At 46.0% G+C, this 16,440-nt stretch overlaps 1 protein-coding gene across 4 annotated transcripts in view; it reads left to right on the top strand.

The window, feature by feature from the left end:
- The first annotated feature begins 2,172 nt into the window (after positions 1–2,172).
- RAI14 (retinoic acid induced 14) overlaps positions 2,173–16,440 on the top strand; it is a 147,522-nt gene continuing 133,254 nt past the window's right edge. Inside the window, exon 1 of one of the 4 annotated variants that reach the window (XM_027092713.1) lies at positions 2,173–2,347. The gene's annotated coding sequence lies outside the window, so the exon portion shown is untranslated. Of the gene's footprint in view, positions 2,348–3,508; positions 3,528–16,440 lie in introns of those variants that run through there. The other 3 variants (XM_027092715.1, XM_027092719.1, XM_027092714.1) reach the window with 3 other exon arrangements.

Genomic DNA, 16,440 nt, shown 5'->3' with positions numbered 1-16,440 from the left:
TGGGATGAACTGGGAGATTGGGATGGACATATATACACTAATATGTATAAAATGGATAACTAATAAGAACCTGTTGTATAAAAAAAATTCTAAAATTAAAAAAATAAACAAATAAATTAATTAATTAAGGAGAATAAGCACACAAGCCACCTATGGGAGCCACAGGGCTGACAGGGGCCTACCGGCCCCCAAGCAGGTAGCTGGGACAGGGCCTGGCCATGTAGAAGGAAAAAAAAAAAAAAAAGAAGAGGGACAGGGTTCCTATGAATAAAAGGCTGATGACCCCGCCTTACACAGTTTTGTCTGATATTTTAACTCCTTCAGCTACAGAATACACACGTTAAGTTTCCAAAGCAGCACGGTACACCCTGTACCCCGTTCCAATGCCCACCGTGCCAGCTGCCACCGCTTGAATGACACTGACCTGCTGAAAGGGGAACAGAAAACTCACACGTGGCAGTATTGTTCCCGATAAACACCCTACGCCACCCCATTCATATGAACTGCAATGAAAAACCGTATTGTGGAAATCGCCAGAACTAAACCCAAAAGAAGTTTACCAGTTCCCGTGTCTTTCAGAGGGTGATTTGAGAGGGATAAAAGACAGGAAGAGGAGTGTACGTCTTGCTTTAAACCCGCTCTTCCTCACTTCTCTAAGGAATCTCTGACCTGTGATTTAGGAAGGGAAGAGCATGCAACTAGTTACACAGCTTTTGCTCTCTGTTTGATAAGTCACCTGTTACAGCTAAGACAGGCTGTTCCCTTGGCTTGGCCATGGGTGGGGGAGACAGGGGTACAGATGAAGTCTGACCTGGGGTCATGGAGATCTGACCAAGACATTATATACTGAACTCAGGTTAATTTCAGTTTTGTTGGAATTAAAAAAAAAATCAATTGATTGAGTCGATCTCACCAAAAAAAGGACTCATACCACTCATTCATTCTAGAAAACTTCCTGCCCTGTGCAAAGGACGTAGAGTTAACAGGGGGAACACAGGGGCTTTGGTGATTAAAGACTTGTCTTTTTTAACATCTTTACTGGAGTATAATTGCTTTACAATGTTGTGTTAGTTTCTGCTGTATAACAACATGAATCAGCTGTATGTATACGTGTATCCCCATATCCCCTCCCTCTTTAGCCTCCCTCCCACCCTCCCTATCCCACCCCTCTATGTGGTCACAAAGCACCGAGCTGATCTCCCTGTGCTATGCAGCTGCTTCCCACTAGCTATCTGTTTTACACTTGGTAGTGTATATATGTCCATGCCACTCTCTCACTTCATCCCAGCTTACCCTTCCCCCTCCCCATGTCCTCAAGTCCCTTCTCTAAGTCGTCTTTATTCCTGTCCTGCCCCTAGGTTCATCAGAAGACTTTTTAAGCCACAGCTGGTTAACATGATCAAAATGAGTGGCAAAGCCGTCCCAAATTTAACGGGAGGTGGAGAGCTTTGAAATCCTTGGAACTACAGGAGGAGCCCATCACGATTCAAACGCTGGGCTCAGCGGGCTGGGGAAGAGAGAGGAGCTGTCGGCGCCTCCTTTGCATCCCAGACCCTGCGGGGAGGGCGTTCCCCATGGTGCCTCTCAGTTCAGACGGTAGGTTTCTCCTTCCTACCTCTCCGAGCAATACTTAACGCTGGTAGTTTTCTCCTGCCACCTGATGAGCGTTACCGAACATATTCCAACCAACTGGTTCAGTCCAGAGACTACGAGCATGTTCCAGTTTACTTTCTGTTCAGTAATTTTGGAAAATATGACCGATTTGATTCTGGTTAGAAAGCGCTTGGATCAGCGACTTTAAAACACCCCACGACCGCAAACGACTTTGGACGTTAACCAGAAATGCATTACTATTCAGGATCTCATCCGTCCTAAACCCTGGGGTCAGAGCACCGGTGGTTTCCATTAACTTCAGGTGATGATGATGAAAGATCCACAGGGGAGAATCCCACGATCCGTGGAAAACTAAAAGCAAGCCGCGGACGCCCAGGGCGCGCGGGCCGGGAGTACCTCCCGCAGGTCCGGATCACCTGACTCGCGGAATTTGGGGCCGCGCGGGGTGGAAGGGGAGGGGAATGGTTAGCACCTCCCTTCCCGCTCCCGCGGGATCCGGGTCGGCGGGGGCCGGCGCCGGGCGGCCACGTGGTGGTGCTGCCCCCGCCCCGCCCCGCCGGCCCAGCCCGGGAGCCGCGGCGCCCACTGACCCCCGCAGCGGGGGAGGAGGAGGGACCGAGGCGCAGGAAGCTGAGCAGGAAGCGAGCCCGGCGTCCGCGTTTTTCCTGGGGAAGCGGCGGGCGGGGTGGCGCAGCCAGCGGGGCCCGGGAGCCGCCGCCGCCGCCTAGATGGGGTGAGTGCGCGGCGCCGAGAGTCGGGAGGCTCCCCGGAGCGGGCTCGCGGGCTCCGGTCCCCGCCTTTGTGTCTGGGGTTCGGACGAGGGAGGCGGCCAGATAGGCGCGGACGACGCGCCGGCGGAGTGGCTCGGCGGGCTGGCAGCGAGGGTCCCGCCACCAGTCCCTTGTCCCCGCCGGCCGCCCGCTGTCTGCAGAGGGCAGACTGGGAAACACAGGAAGAGGAGGATGGTGGGCGTCAGAGCAGAAAGGGAGGACGAGCCAAGTTAGGAGCGGGGTTTTCTCCTACCGGACCCCGCGACTCGCAGGCCGGCTGGGGCAGGGGTGGGTGCGGAGGGAGCGCGGGTGGGAATGAATGACCAGTCCCCGGCAGGGCGTTCTGGGTGCCCCGAGTCGGCTCCCTGTCCCACCTGCCTGGCCCGCCTGCGTCTGGCTCCCCCCAGTCCCCGCTTCAGGGCTCGACCCGCCTCCGCGCTGAGCTTGGAGGAGCTGGGGAGGAAGGCGCGAGCGGGAGACTCGGGGGGCTCGGCGACCGAGGGTCCGCTATTGTTCTTTTTCTGACTCCGGGAGCCCTCCGCTGGCCCAAGGGTGCTGGCAGGGCCACTCCGGGCCTGCGACTGACCCCGCTCCCCGTCCTTCCTGTCCGTTTCCCCACCGCAGCTCCGAGGAGGGCCGGGAGGAGAGATGCTGGAGTTCGGGCAGCCTTCGGGCAGCTGGGGCTTTGGGAGGAGGCAGGATGTGGAGCCGCGCGCGAGAGGGGCGCCCGCCCGCCATCTATCCCAACCTCTGCCCGGGAGGGTGGGTACCCTCCCTAACCACCCCCCCTCCCTTCGCTGCTGGCTCGGGCAGGTTTTTGTGCCTGCGGTTTAGTTTCTGCAGTTTGCAGAGTACATCTGCTAACCCCGGGCTCTCGCTCTCCTTTGAGTTTGGACCTCGTCCCCCGCTTTTGTGGAGGGGGGTGGGCCTCAGAGCCGGGAGAGACAGCAGACGCGGCAGACGGAGCCCAGGGGAAAGTGGAGGCGCTGCAAGTGATCTCCCAGCGCCTGGGCTCTGTAGCCAGGCTTGGGCTTCTCCAAGGAGCCCAGCTCAGCGCAACTTTGTTTCCAGTGATTGGGGCAAATCTGCGGACTCAAGGCCGCTCACCTGAACCAGCGGCTTCCCTTGGCCACAGGCTCACAGGTGACTTAGATGGGTTTCTCTTTTCCTTCCGCGAGAGGAGACTACCGAGCGCCCTGCCAGTTCTCTGGAGAATGTCATCTCAAGACCGTCAGGGCCTGGCAGAGGGAGGAATTGTTTTACTGATCAGTGAGACTTAAAAGAAGCTCATCTTAGCGAGGAGAGTCTCACCTCCTTGAGGTCTGAACAAAGTTGGAAAAGAGAGAGTGTATCACAGGGAGGCTGGATTTTGATTGCTCTGTCCCCAGCCTACAGAGTCGTTGTTTACAGGTGTGGCTGGGAATTTTATTACTGATGGATGTAATCAGATCATCCTTTCTTAATGATGCTTACTTAACCAGTGTCATATTTTTTCCCTTCCGCTTGTAAGAGAATAGATTTTATGTGAGGAAATGTATCCAGTTCTTGTAATTTTTAACCAGTGCTTGCAGAACTTGGATTGGGAGAGGTGCTCCCATTCTGGGCTGTCTCCATTCATGGAAATGCTTCAGTAATGAATGTATTGTATCATTTACACTCCTTAGATGTGTTTTTATGGCTTTTTGGTGGGGGGAGGGAGGGAGGGTTATAACCCTGTTGAAAAATCTTATTACTGTTATCTGTGAAATTGAAATAAAGTAATGGATGCTGGGCCTTGGAGATTCAATGGGGACGTGATGTAGTGCCCCGTCTGCTAGTAGTGTATCTGACAATGAAGTTCTGTCTCCAGACTGCCACTTCTATAGCATCTTTGAAGCCGGCACACCTAGTATAACTCACCTTTTAAAGGTGAAGAACCTGAGCTTTGCAAGTTCGGGGAACTCGGCCTTGGAGTCACTGGAATGTGATGAAGGAGCTTTGTCTGTCTCTCTGTTCCTTCCTTCTAGCCTTCCTCTTTTTCCAAATAAAAGTATGAAAAATCTCAAACGTACCTAAAGAGAACATAGTAAGGCTTCCATTTTTCCACGACTTATGTTTGAGTTGCGAATCTTTCCATATTTGCTTCATACCCCCCCACACCTGCCCCGTAAAAATAAACTGTAACTGAAATATTTTATCCATCCTTCCTCCTCTGCCTCCATCCTCAGGTAACCACTAACGTGAAGTCAGTGTACACAGTGCCCAGAGGTGTTTGGTACTTCGGTATCACATATCCGCAAACTGTATCTGCGAGCTTGTGTGTTTAACATTTTATTTAAATGGCATAATTCTATATACACACGGCTTGCATTTTTAAATTTGTCATTATGTGTTTGAGGTACATGTAGATCTTATTTACTTTAGCTGCTACAGAGAACTCTAGTGTAGGAATAAATTATAGCATACGCTTTTCCTCACCAAGAGAAAATTTGAGTTTCCACTTTTTCACTGTTATACTTTTTCTTCAGAGGACAGTTGATCTTTCCCACTTTTTTACTGTGACAGTGCTGCAGTCAACATCTGAGGCATGTTCCCTTGAGTGGTTTCTTTGTTACACACCTATACATTTGATTGCTGGGTAGTGAGATCTAGGTAATGATGCATTTATTATTTCTTCCTCAGCAATATGTAGGGTGTATGTAGGGTCTCTCTTGGTTATTTGCTGAATGAAAAGTGAAATTGATCAGTTTTTTAGCTCTAAGAGTGTTAGTTGGCTGGATTCTTTAGTTTTTTCAATTAAAAAAAAATAAGAGTGCCTCTTAATTCTAAAGTTGGGGCATCAGACAGAAGGGTGGTGCTGAGTTTGGGATACGTGTGCTGAAGCCTTTTCTTGGCCGGTCACTGGTGGTGTAACCCTGGGTTACTCACTCTACCTTCTCGTCCTCATTTCTTCAGACTTGGAAAGATTAAGGGGCTTGAGTATGCATTTACAAAGGCACATTCCTGCTCTAAGTGTGTATGAAAATACGGCTGTGTTCATGACATTTTGCCCTGAATGGTAACCTCTTAATCTGGAAGCAGTTCAAGGCATTTAAACCCATTGGTTTCCTCATTATTCCTTCAAATTACCAGGCACACTCCTGTCTCAGAGCCATCGCGTTTACTGTTCCCACTCTCTGGACTGCTCTTCCCCTAGATGTCTCCAGGGCTGTGGCCCTCAACCCCTTAGCTCTTCACTTAGACATCACCATCTCAGCCCATCTTCCCTGGCCGCCCCCTTCCAGCATGTCCTGCTGCTCTTTTCTCCTTTATCTGTTTGTTTATTTATTCATCCATTTACTTATTTATTTTTGACCAGGGGTCGAACCCGGGCCCCCAACAGTGAAAGCACCAGTCCCTAGCCACTGGACACGGAGAGTTCCCTTTTCTCCTTTATTTTCTTCCACGGCACTTAATTGCCTTCAAACTTGCCAGAAGTTTGTATTAGTTTGGTTCATATCAGTAGTATGTCTGTCCTTACTAGAATATGTGCTCCAGGAAGACAGGGGTTTTGTCTCTTTTTGTTTACTGTTGAATCCCTAGTGTCTAGAACATTGTTGACGTACCGTAAGTACTCACATGTTTGTTGAATGAAAGAATTTCATGCTTTTTTGTTGTGATTTTTCTACATAGAATTTCTCTTAGCACATATCGGATATCCTAAGTGGTGCTGGCTGTTCTCCCAGCTGTATTTGAGTGCCCCAGATGTCGTATTTACAGGTTGCATCAGGATAAAAACACAGGTTCTTATACACAAAGCACTTCATTTAAGTCTGTGTGATCTATCCCACAAAGCACTTGTGTCTTCATATTTTTCTGCAGCATTTACCTAAACCTGAATTCAAAAGAAAACATAAGTAACACGATGCTCAGAAGCACACCCATCTTTCCTTTTCTTGGTACCTTCGCTTTCCCACATTTTAAATGTGGAAGATGTATAACCAAGTGATGTTCCCCCTCCATTCCATACAGGATCCAAACAGACTAGAAACGGTCTCGAGTAACACCCACCACACTGAATTTCTAAGAATAGAAAGTGCATTTCTCAGGATTGTTGCAGAGGGTTTACTCATCATTGCTCTGATTTTGTGCGTTCATCCTGAGGTGTTGTTTTCTTTTTTCTGTGGTTGAGGGGAACGGTGACCTTAATCTGAAGATCCAGGAGAAACCAGTATATATAGTAGTGTACCCAGAAATACTTAAAAAACTGTCACATCATAAAATCCTTAACTCGTGGTACTGAAAACATTCACTGTTAGTGCCGTGCATTATTTTGCTAAAAGCCAACTGGATTTCCTCTACGTAGGAGAAATGATGAATATAGGAGTTGACAAAGCAAAACTAAATATATCAAAGGCCTCTTGGGTATGTTTTAAATAGGTGATAGGGAAAAGGAGTCTAGATTTTTCCCCCATTATTTATTTATATAGGTATATGATACTGATGGTACCTTTTTAAAAAAAATCATTAAGATGCTGCATGATCTAGAGATTATTTCTTTTTGTTTTATTGCTACCCACGAGCTGAAAAGTGTTGGTTTAATGAAAGAGAAATGTTGTTAATCAAACCTCCGTTTCCCGACTCTAGCCATCTACAATGAACAGACTGCTCTAGCCTTTGATATCAGACTCACTGGTTATTAGTCAATTTAGTCAATATTTTAATAAGTAACTGTAACTGTACAGACTTAGCCATGCGTTTTAAAACAAAACATTTTTCTCTTTGAAGTATGCCTCATTCTTCATGCTTATATTGTGTCCAGTAGAGTATCTGTCACATAGTAGGTGGTTAACATTGAACTACACACCCACCCCCCCACCCCCCCACCCCCCCCAGGGCCATATAGTCCTTCAGGGTGGCCATCAGATATTGAGCTTTCGGAGTCTAGAGGAGAATTTAAACAGTAATCAAAAGGCCGAGGAGTAGAGGTAGTTAGCAAAATGCTAAGGTGGAAGTTCAGAAGATGTAGTTCTTTCTCAGGCAAGTCACATCACCTCTATAAGCCTTGGTTCTCTTGCCCGTCGTTAAGAAACCCCTTTCTGCCCTATCCACCCTTTGGAGCAGTTACTGTGTCTTAACTGCTTCACCAGCTGGTTTTGTGTGATGGGTCTCACCTCATTTAACCTTACCTGGGATCTAGTCCAGTTCTTTCTGTAGTAAATGGCATTCACTGGAAATAGTGTCTTGCCTTATAAATTCCACAACCATTGGTCACCCCTGGGTAAGGGGCAACCTTTGGGAGTTCATGACTTATCCACCTCTGCTTCTAAATGAACGGAATCCAGTTGTGAGAAAAGTTGGTTGTAGTCCAAGAAGTTTATTCTACAGTGGAAGAAAATATATACTCTTTTCCTTTATTTGTTTCTTAAATTGCCATTTAGTGAACACCAAAGTTTATCATCAAGTAACCAAACGTAAGCAGTTCATCCTCTACTATACGTTTCCCTCAAAATCAATTACTACTTTTAAACCTCAATTCAACTTTTCTTATCCCTGTTAAGTATTGCAGTTGGTAAGAGCAGTATCAGTATTTTTCTTTTTTTCTTTTTCCTTTGCTTACTAGATGAATTCAGTTTGCTTAATCCAGAGTGTTTTCTTTTTAAAGAGCTAAATGACTCTAGAATTAACAGCCCAGCAGCATCTCTCTCTTTTCACTTTCACTACATCTGTCCAGTTCCCTTTGCTGGCTGAAGTGACAGAAACCCAGCCAGGAAAAGAAGCTCTGGCAGAGCTCACTGGTGGGGAGTAAAAGGCTGAGCAGCTTCCTTTGCCCTAGGGCAGCACAGAGTCAAGTGTTTTCCTCCAAGAGGAGTTCATTCTGCAAACCGAGGCAGGCCATCTAGCAGTGATTCTTCAATATTTTTGAGTCAAAGATGGACACTTTTGCAAATTGGATGCAGGTGTTGGACCACTTTTCCTGGGGGGAAATTCACTTATATGAAATGATGCTGTACACTTGTAATCCTTGTCAGTTTCAAGAGGTTCATGGAAGTCCCTGTGTGTGAAGCCCAGTTATGAACCTCTTTGGAATCCCCAGGTTAACGCAAGATCTATCAAATGTACCTAGAAAACCTCGTTGCCTTTGTCCTGTTTACCTTTAACAGCCACCGCATAAGGATCAGGAGTGCAATGACAGGGGGTCTGTTTTCTATCATGTGCCACTGTTCCCCAGACCTGATAACCTATCATACACGAGTGAAAAGTAATAATTGTGGGGTTTATACCTTCAGTAGGAAAACCAGTCTCTAGTCGCTATACTAACCAGTCTACATACCACTGACCATTTTTAGGAACTACTTCTATTTGATGCGGTAAGATGCTATTTAGAAGTAATAAAAAGCGAACCTGTCGTATGACTATTTCGCAGAGATGTGATGGATTCTAAGGCTGGGTCATGAGTTCCTCACCCCAGGGACAGCATTTCTTGGTCTAGCATTGGACCTGTACCGTTCTCTGCTTTCCAGGCGACAGCAGTTTCTTCCCTTTGCTGTTGCGGGAGGGAACTGAGATGTCCCTGGGTCCAGCCCACGACACTTCTAAGCTCACGGGGGTCGATCTCTGACTGCTCAGCCAGGTGGGGGGAATATCCTGACTGGCTCTCTGTTCTGTGCTTCTCATCTCGGCCTCCTAGCCTAGGGGGCTGCCTCCAAAGGGACTCGAGGAAGTCAGGGCCACGTTTCCTAGTTGGGGAGCTGGCCCTCAGCTGGAAGCCTGCTCTTCCAGAGGAACTCGCCCTTCTGTGGTAGGTAGCAGGTGCTGGGAGAAGGTACTGCCATCGTCGACCACACTCAGGAACTGTTCTGTCCCTCCATCTTAGGCGACATTCTCCATCTCTTCAGACAATAATTGGGCCAAAAGGGACGCAGGCCTACGTGTAACAGGGTGAATGATGCAGGTTCTTTCAACGAGTTAGTTGGTTTAATTGAATTGAGCGCCATCTTTGCTCCAGTCACTTTGCTCCTAGGCTGGCAGCTTCCGGAGGTGCGGGCCGTCTTACGCAGTGTCCGATCCCCCTTGAGCAGCACGTATTGGTGGAGTCGTTGGGCAGTAGATAGAAGATCCAGGGATGAGCAGCAATGCCTGCCTTCATGGAGCTTCGAGTTTTAAAGAGGTTAACACATTTTCATTCCACTGGAGCACAAGGCTCCAGTGGTTGGAATGGGATGGTGGCGGGAACACATTTTACAGAGGAGACTGAGGTCTAGGAAGAGAAGTGACCCCTTGGAAAGTGGCACAGTCAGTAAGAGGCAAAGCTAGATGCGAACCTTAGTTCTGCCTGCTCTTGGCACAAGGCTTCTAGATGTTGTCCATTTCTGTTTCTCTCGGGTGTAGACAGTGACCTTGGGAGCCCCACATGGAGCTAATTATAATTGTTTATCAGTGAAGAAGACTGGTGTAGACTTGGACAAGCTGTGTTGGAGACTAGTGGGGAGTCCGGGGTGGGGCAGATGACATTGAGCAGTGACATGAAGGTTGGAAAAGGAACTGGAACCCAGGCCCCTAGCATCCAGCTGGGCGAGAACCACATAAACAAATCTATGTGTCAGGCTTTGTCAGTGAGTTAACGAGTTCTGTGCTGAGCCTCTTCGTTTGATGAGAATGCTCCCATAACTTGACCATCACCTCCTACGAGAGTTGAGCTGCTGGTGACTGACCGCTTTTCAAAAGTGAAAGGGACTGCTAACTTTCAGTGGATGCTTTGACCCATAGTCATTTCACTGGTGGGAGAAGCAGCCTGTTCACAGTAGCCTCCTCCCAGCTACCCCAGAGGACGTGGGAACTGGTGAGCCACAAGGCTCATGGACTTGTGGGTTGCTTTTTCTTTCTTCCTTGCCAAAGGCAGCCAGAAGGAAAACACAGTTGACCCCTGAACAGTGAGGGAGGTTAGGGGGATTCCCTCTCCCACCAAGTGGGAAGTCCATGTATCACTTCTGACTCCCCCAGAACTTAACTTCTAATAGCCTACTGTTGACCAGAAGCCTTACTGATAAGGTAAACAGTCGATTAGCACATATTTTGTTATGTATATTAGGTATTGTAGTGTTACAATAAAGTAAGCTAGAAAAAAGAAAGGTTAAGGAAATAGTGTAAGGAAAATACACTTACAATACTGTACTGTATGTATTGATACTGTAACTTTACGTTGTCTGTTTGTATGATGAATTGTCTGTCGGTATCTACATCAGTATTGTCTTATGATACAAAACCCTGTAGATGTTATACGTATTACTAACACTAGACATCAAAAAAGAAAATCTGTGAAAAAATTCATATTTATAGGAAGAAGCAGCAATGTGATTGCTTTATGGTAGCCTAGTGTAGTCGATACAATTGCTTCATGGTAGCGTAGCCTATACACTAATGAATGAACCTTGATAAAAGTTTATGACATACGGTATTACAGTCATGTTAATAATACAGTATTGGAAACATCGTTCCATATTTTAAAAAAAACACTTACCTGTGATGATAGGCTGATATGCAGATTCTCCAGTTATGAGAGACACAGGCACACTCTACAGTAATATAATTCTTTGACAGCAAAGTTACAAAACAGTAAGAAAACGAACACATTTATTTTATATTAAATATCACTCACGTTATGCCTATGTAAGGATGCACTAGTATCTACACACTTTATGCATTCATGACATACCATTTAAACATTTTTTTATATTTCTAGGCTGCACGGTTCATTGGTGGGTTTTTTCAAACTGTCGCAAATCTCCCCCAATTCTTCCAATCCATTTATTGAAAAACTTTCACATATAAGTGGACTTGCACAGTTCAGACCTGTGTTGTTCAAGGACCACAAACATATGTAGGGCCCTGAGGTCCCGCACTGAACCATGTCAGGAAGGCCTCGCCCAGGGCTGGGTGGGGGGTAGTCTACCATTCTCGCTCAGGCTGAATCTTATTTCAGGCCCAATCCACATTCATCATGGATGCAGGCTGCTTCGAATACTCTCAGAACCTTCTTGAATCTTTGTTTAAAAAAAAAAAAAAAATCCTTAATTTTCTTTGGGGCTGTATCATTTTTCTCTTTTGAGAAAAAAGTTTCACATTTCTTTCCTATGAGCTTTTTATAAATTGGGAAACACCTGAAAATATAGGCGTGGAAACCAACCAATATCTGTATACCATCCAGGATTTCCTAGGAGGTTTTTGTTTTTTTTTTAAAGAAAAGACTCATTTCTGCCACTAACCTTCTGTATACATCCAGTCAGCAATCTTGATCAACTCCTCAGTAATTAGATTCTTTCTGTGCTATACAACTTTACACCATGTTGGTGTGCTGTTTGTTGACTTTTTCTATCGCTTTTCCTCTGCAGTCTCAAAGCTAGAACAAGATTTCTTCAGAATGACTCCTGTCCCAGCCTGTCTCCTGGCCAATCTGTTGACGGCTGCTACTGTTGGTGCCTTGTTTGGCAACAAGCTTGCTTTCTTCTTCTCCTTTAAAACAACCCCTGATTATTTTAAGTGCATACTGCTTGGAACAAAGCGCATTTGATTCTCATTACATTGCAAGTGGGTGTTTATATCCACGGTAGCAAAAGAAAAAGAAAGAGTAGCTCACCCTATCCTGGTGATATCTGAGGTGGCAGCCTGCCGGCGGGGTGCTTCTATGGCTTCCAGAACAAATGTCACCTGCCCCCCCCCCCCAGCCCCATTAGTGTCTCACTGGTGATTGTTTTAAGATGCACTTTTATTATGATATTGGTGCTTTTCATTGTCTTAAAGCATTGTAGTATTTCATTGTTTCATAGCTTGGAGAGAGGTGTTATACAGGACATTAGAATAATTTCTTTCTTTGTTTTGTTTTTTTTTTTTTGCGGTACGCGGGCCTCTCACTGCTGCGGCCTCTCCCGTTGCGGAGCACAGGCTCCGGACGCGCAGGCTCAGCGGCCATGGCTCACGGGCCCAGACGCTCCGCGGCATGTGGGATCTTCCCGGACCGGGGCACGAACCCGTGTCCCCTGCATCGGCAGGCGGACTCTCAACCACTGCGCCACCAGGGAAGCCCTAGAATAATTTCTTAAGGAACAGAAATGTCCTAATGATGGGGAAGCATCTAAATATCTCGAAGTTCTGCTCTTCCATATTGTTGCTAAACTATGGAAACCTCCGCCGTAATCTGTAGTTTGCCAGCTCAGCTGAGTATAAAAATAGCCGCTTCACTTGTCTGTAATTATCTTTACATTTTCTGTTATTGTCTCGGTATCTTTAGCAAAGCTATATGGAAAAGGATTTTTCTGACTGGTGAAAAATTCATTAGATAAATTCATTAGATTTATTCATTATGCACATGCTCCGCATGTTAAAAGGACAAAGAAATAAAAATGCCACCTTTCCCTGGAATGTTGTGAGGACAAACAGCCAGAAGGAATGCCTTTTTTCATATTGGTCCATTCAGACTTCCTAGGGGGAGCTCTGTACGTGCCAGCGGCCGATCTGAGGACTGTTCCACTTTTAAAGGCAACTAAATCTTTTTGAAGTTGTAAAACGGTTGGTTTGTTGGCCAGACTTTTTTTTTTTTTTTTTTTTCAGACTTTTTTTTTTTTAATTACTAGTGTTGTCTAATACGCAGCCCAGCGTTGCATTTTGGGCTTGGGAGCTGAATCTGAATCCAGCCTTCTCCATTTTTAAATTGTGCCACTTTGGCTAAGTAAACTTTCCTGGCTGCAATTTCCTAATCTTGAAACTGAGAATAAAAACAATAGCATCTAATTTCGAAGTGGTGTGAGCATTAAATGAGATAATACTCACTTATAATCAAATAGTAAAACAATAAAATGTTGCAAAGTAATCATTTAAATAAATGATAGCTATTGTGGCTGTTATTACTATTGCTAACGTTATCATGTTCCTTATCATCCTACCTCTGAAGAACTGCTGATAGATTGGCCAATATGACTGTACCTGCCATTATAATCTATAGCTATAAAGACGGGTTGCCCCCATATGTCACTGAAACACATCTGCTGGACACTTCTGTGAAGTTCAGAACTATGTTTCCCTGTGTTATCATTCCTCCATTTAGTCCTTCTTTATATCCTTGGGTAATGTGGACAATATAAAGACACATTTCCTTTAATCGTGACCAGTCCCCTTCCCAACTGTATTAACAAATTCCTCAGTCTCACCAGACAACTTGCCTTGTTTCAGGCATCATCTAGGCACGGAGCAGTAACATTGTGGTTAAGATGAAGATGGTGATACTTAGAATGAAGGAGAAGTTAAATTCCCTGTTGAATCCTTTGGAAAATTGTCCAACTGTTGATAGAGAAAAATAGATATGTTTTCTGAACCATATATAACAGAGTAATAGTTTGCATAGAAGTCTGTCAGTTTTGAAATAAAATTGTTGATTAATCATTCCTTCTTCATGTGGCAGAGTGAATCTTTTAAACTAACTTTCAACCATTATCAGCTTGCAGGATTTACTAGATCTAAGTTTTATGATTTGGTAGTAAGTGAATATTAAACATGATAACGTACATTGTTTCTTAATTTTGTGCCTGCCTTGTAAGTAATAAGTAAATGCTGTTATTGTTAATTGGATACTGTCATCAGTCTTTGAAAGGAAGATCTAAATCATCACTGTCTAATAGAATATAAGCAAGCCACAGATACAAGCCACCGTAAGTCATTTAAAAGTTTCTAGGGCTTCCCTGGTGGTGCAGTGGTTAAGAATCCGCCTGCCAATGCAGGGGACAGGGGTTTGAGTCCTGGTCGGGGAAGATCCCACGTGCCGCGGAGCAACTAAGCCCGTGTGCCACAACTACTGAGCCTGAGCTCTGGAGCCCTTGAGCCACAACTTTTGAGCCCACATGCCACGACTTCTGGAGCCTCGCGCCTAGAGCCTGTGCTCTGCAACAAGAGAAGCCACTGCAATGAGAAGCCCACGCACTGCAACGGAGAGTAGCTCCCGCTCGCCACAACTAGAAAAAGCCCGCGCGCAGCAACGAAGACCCAACACCGCCAAAAATAAATAAATTTATTAAAAAAAAAATTTCTGGTAGGCACAAAAAGGAAAGTGAAGCAAATGAAATTAATCATAATAATTTATTTTATCTAGGCTATCCAAAATACTATCAACATATATTCAGTCAACCTATTCATGATATAGTTGACATTCTTTTTTCATAGTAAGTCTTTGAAATCCGTTGTGTATTTTCCACTTACAGTGCGTGTCAGCTTGCAGTAGCCACGTTCTAAATGCTCAGTGGCCGCGTGTGATTGATTAATGACTACGGTATTAGACAGCACTGGTCTAAGTAATACGTCATTTTGTAGGTCCCGTAACCCCAGTAACCACCGGACACCTAGAATGCCCTCAATAGACGCATGCTTGATTAAGCTTCCCTGCATCTCTACCCAGTTATCTGGAATTTGGCCCTTAGCTTTCAGTGTTTCCTTAGAGAAGTACAGTAGCTCAAAAGCTTCATCACAAACTGATTACACATGGAATAATGGATATTTGTGTTCTTGGTTTACAAGTCTGTCTCTCTCTGCTGTCATGCAAATGCATTCATCTACATGGACCTTTTTTTCTTTCTTGTAGGCAAGGATTGTGTATGGGCCACATTTCTGCATCCCCTATGTACTTGGCCCAGAGTTGGTATTCAGTGTATATGAGTAAATAAAACAGTATAGGTTTCTTATTTTTCCTCTTAAATTGCAGGCTCTTGCGTAGGCACGATATTTTTACTCTGTAGACCCTCGTAGGATCAGATGCAAGCTATGTGAGTTTGTGGATATGTGTGGCGCCCAGGGTGGGTGTGTTTTAAATCTTTGTTGCAGTTGACAGAAGCATTCCCCATCCTTTATGTTAATGCTGTTTTCTTCTTATCCCTAAACACAACAAAGCGTTGAAAATTGAAAGGTAGAAGGTCCAGGGTATCAAATTCAGTCAACAGGAGTTCATGTTCACTGGGCAGGCGGTTCTAGGCACCCCACAGAGCACAGGCATGGAGCAGTATGGAGCTTCTAATGGAAGGGATCTGGAAGGCTTTTCCATTTGCGCTGCCAGGACAGTAGTGCGGCAAATCCAGGTTGGCATAGCCCCTGGGGAGTGATGCCGCGGTGACTGAGCCACTGCGTTGGGCTCCTCTTCCAGGTGTCTTGTTTAGAATAAATTAGGGTGAGAGGGATATTCAAGGATTAACTGCTCCAAGAATTATCCTTGGGCCCCGAGGTCTCCTGGCCCAGCTGAACCCCAGCGTTGCAACCCCCTACTCCAGGGCAGCTTCCCCGCCGTCTGCCCTTCTCTCCCTGTCCCCAGCTGTCCTGAAGTTTCCGTCTTCATCCTTAGCCGCAGCACTGGGTCCCTCCAGGGCCCAGCTGTTTGGATGGCTCTTTATTTCCTGAAGGTTTTTGAAAGTCTAATGCTATTCATTTCCAGTTACTCATGATTGTTTTCCTTGTTGGCTGGTTCCTGTAGGAGAGCCAAAGAGCTATTCATATTTTCAGGATGGCAGTAGCCCAGAAGGTGGGGCTTGCTGGCCAGGTCTTCTGTGGTGAAGAAAGAACGGAGTGCTTGGAGGTGGAGGCGGTGAGGCGTTGCTGCCAGTTCAAGGAGCACCTAACAGCCAAACAAATGAGTGACCAGTGTGCCCTCCCTAACCTGTGGGTTCCGAGGGGCCCTCATAGGCCCCCCCGTTGTACTCAGCCCAGTTAAACTCTGGAGAGTGTGTAGTTCAGTTCTGTAGGTCCATGGAGTGGATGGAGCTACTGTCTTCAGAAATGAGCTGAACAGACAGAAATGCAAGCCGCAGCAGTGCTGCTGAGGTCCTAGGCCCCTCTTTTATGGTGGCATCTGAGGTGACAGCCTGAGCAAGGTCGACTAGGTGAGAAGGCACCGAAGGATTGGCCAGTACTCTTAGATTGCAGGTGACGGAAACTCAACTTGAACTAGCTCGGGAAAGAAGGCGGAGTGCCTTGGCTCACGTGACGCCAAATCCTGTGCTAAAAGGGTGTAAGGGCCTCTGGGATCCCTGGAGTCAGGGGCCTTCCTGGTTCCCTCCCTCAGACCAGC

This window comes from Aethalodelphis obliquidens, unplaced genomic scaffold, assembly GCF_003676395.1.
Source record: "Aethalodelphis obliquidens isolate GAN/ISIS:26980383/991018 unplaced genomic scaffold, ASM367639v1 scaffold80, whole genome shotgun sequence".
Classification (NCBI taxonomy): domain Eukaryota; kingdom Metazoa; phylum Chordata; class Mammalia; order Artiodactyla; family Delphinidae; genus Aethalodelphis; species Aethalodelphis obliquidens.
This window is presented reverse-complemented; position numbering and strand designations above follow the sequence as displayed.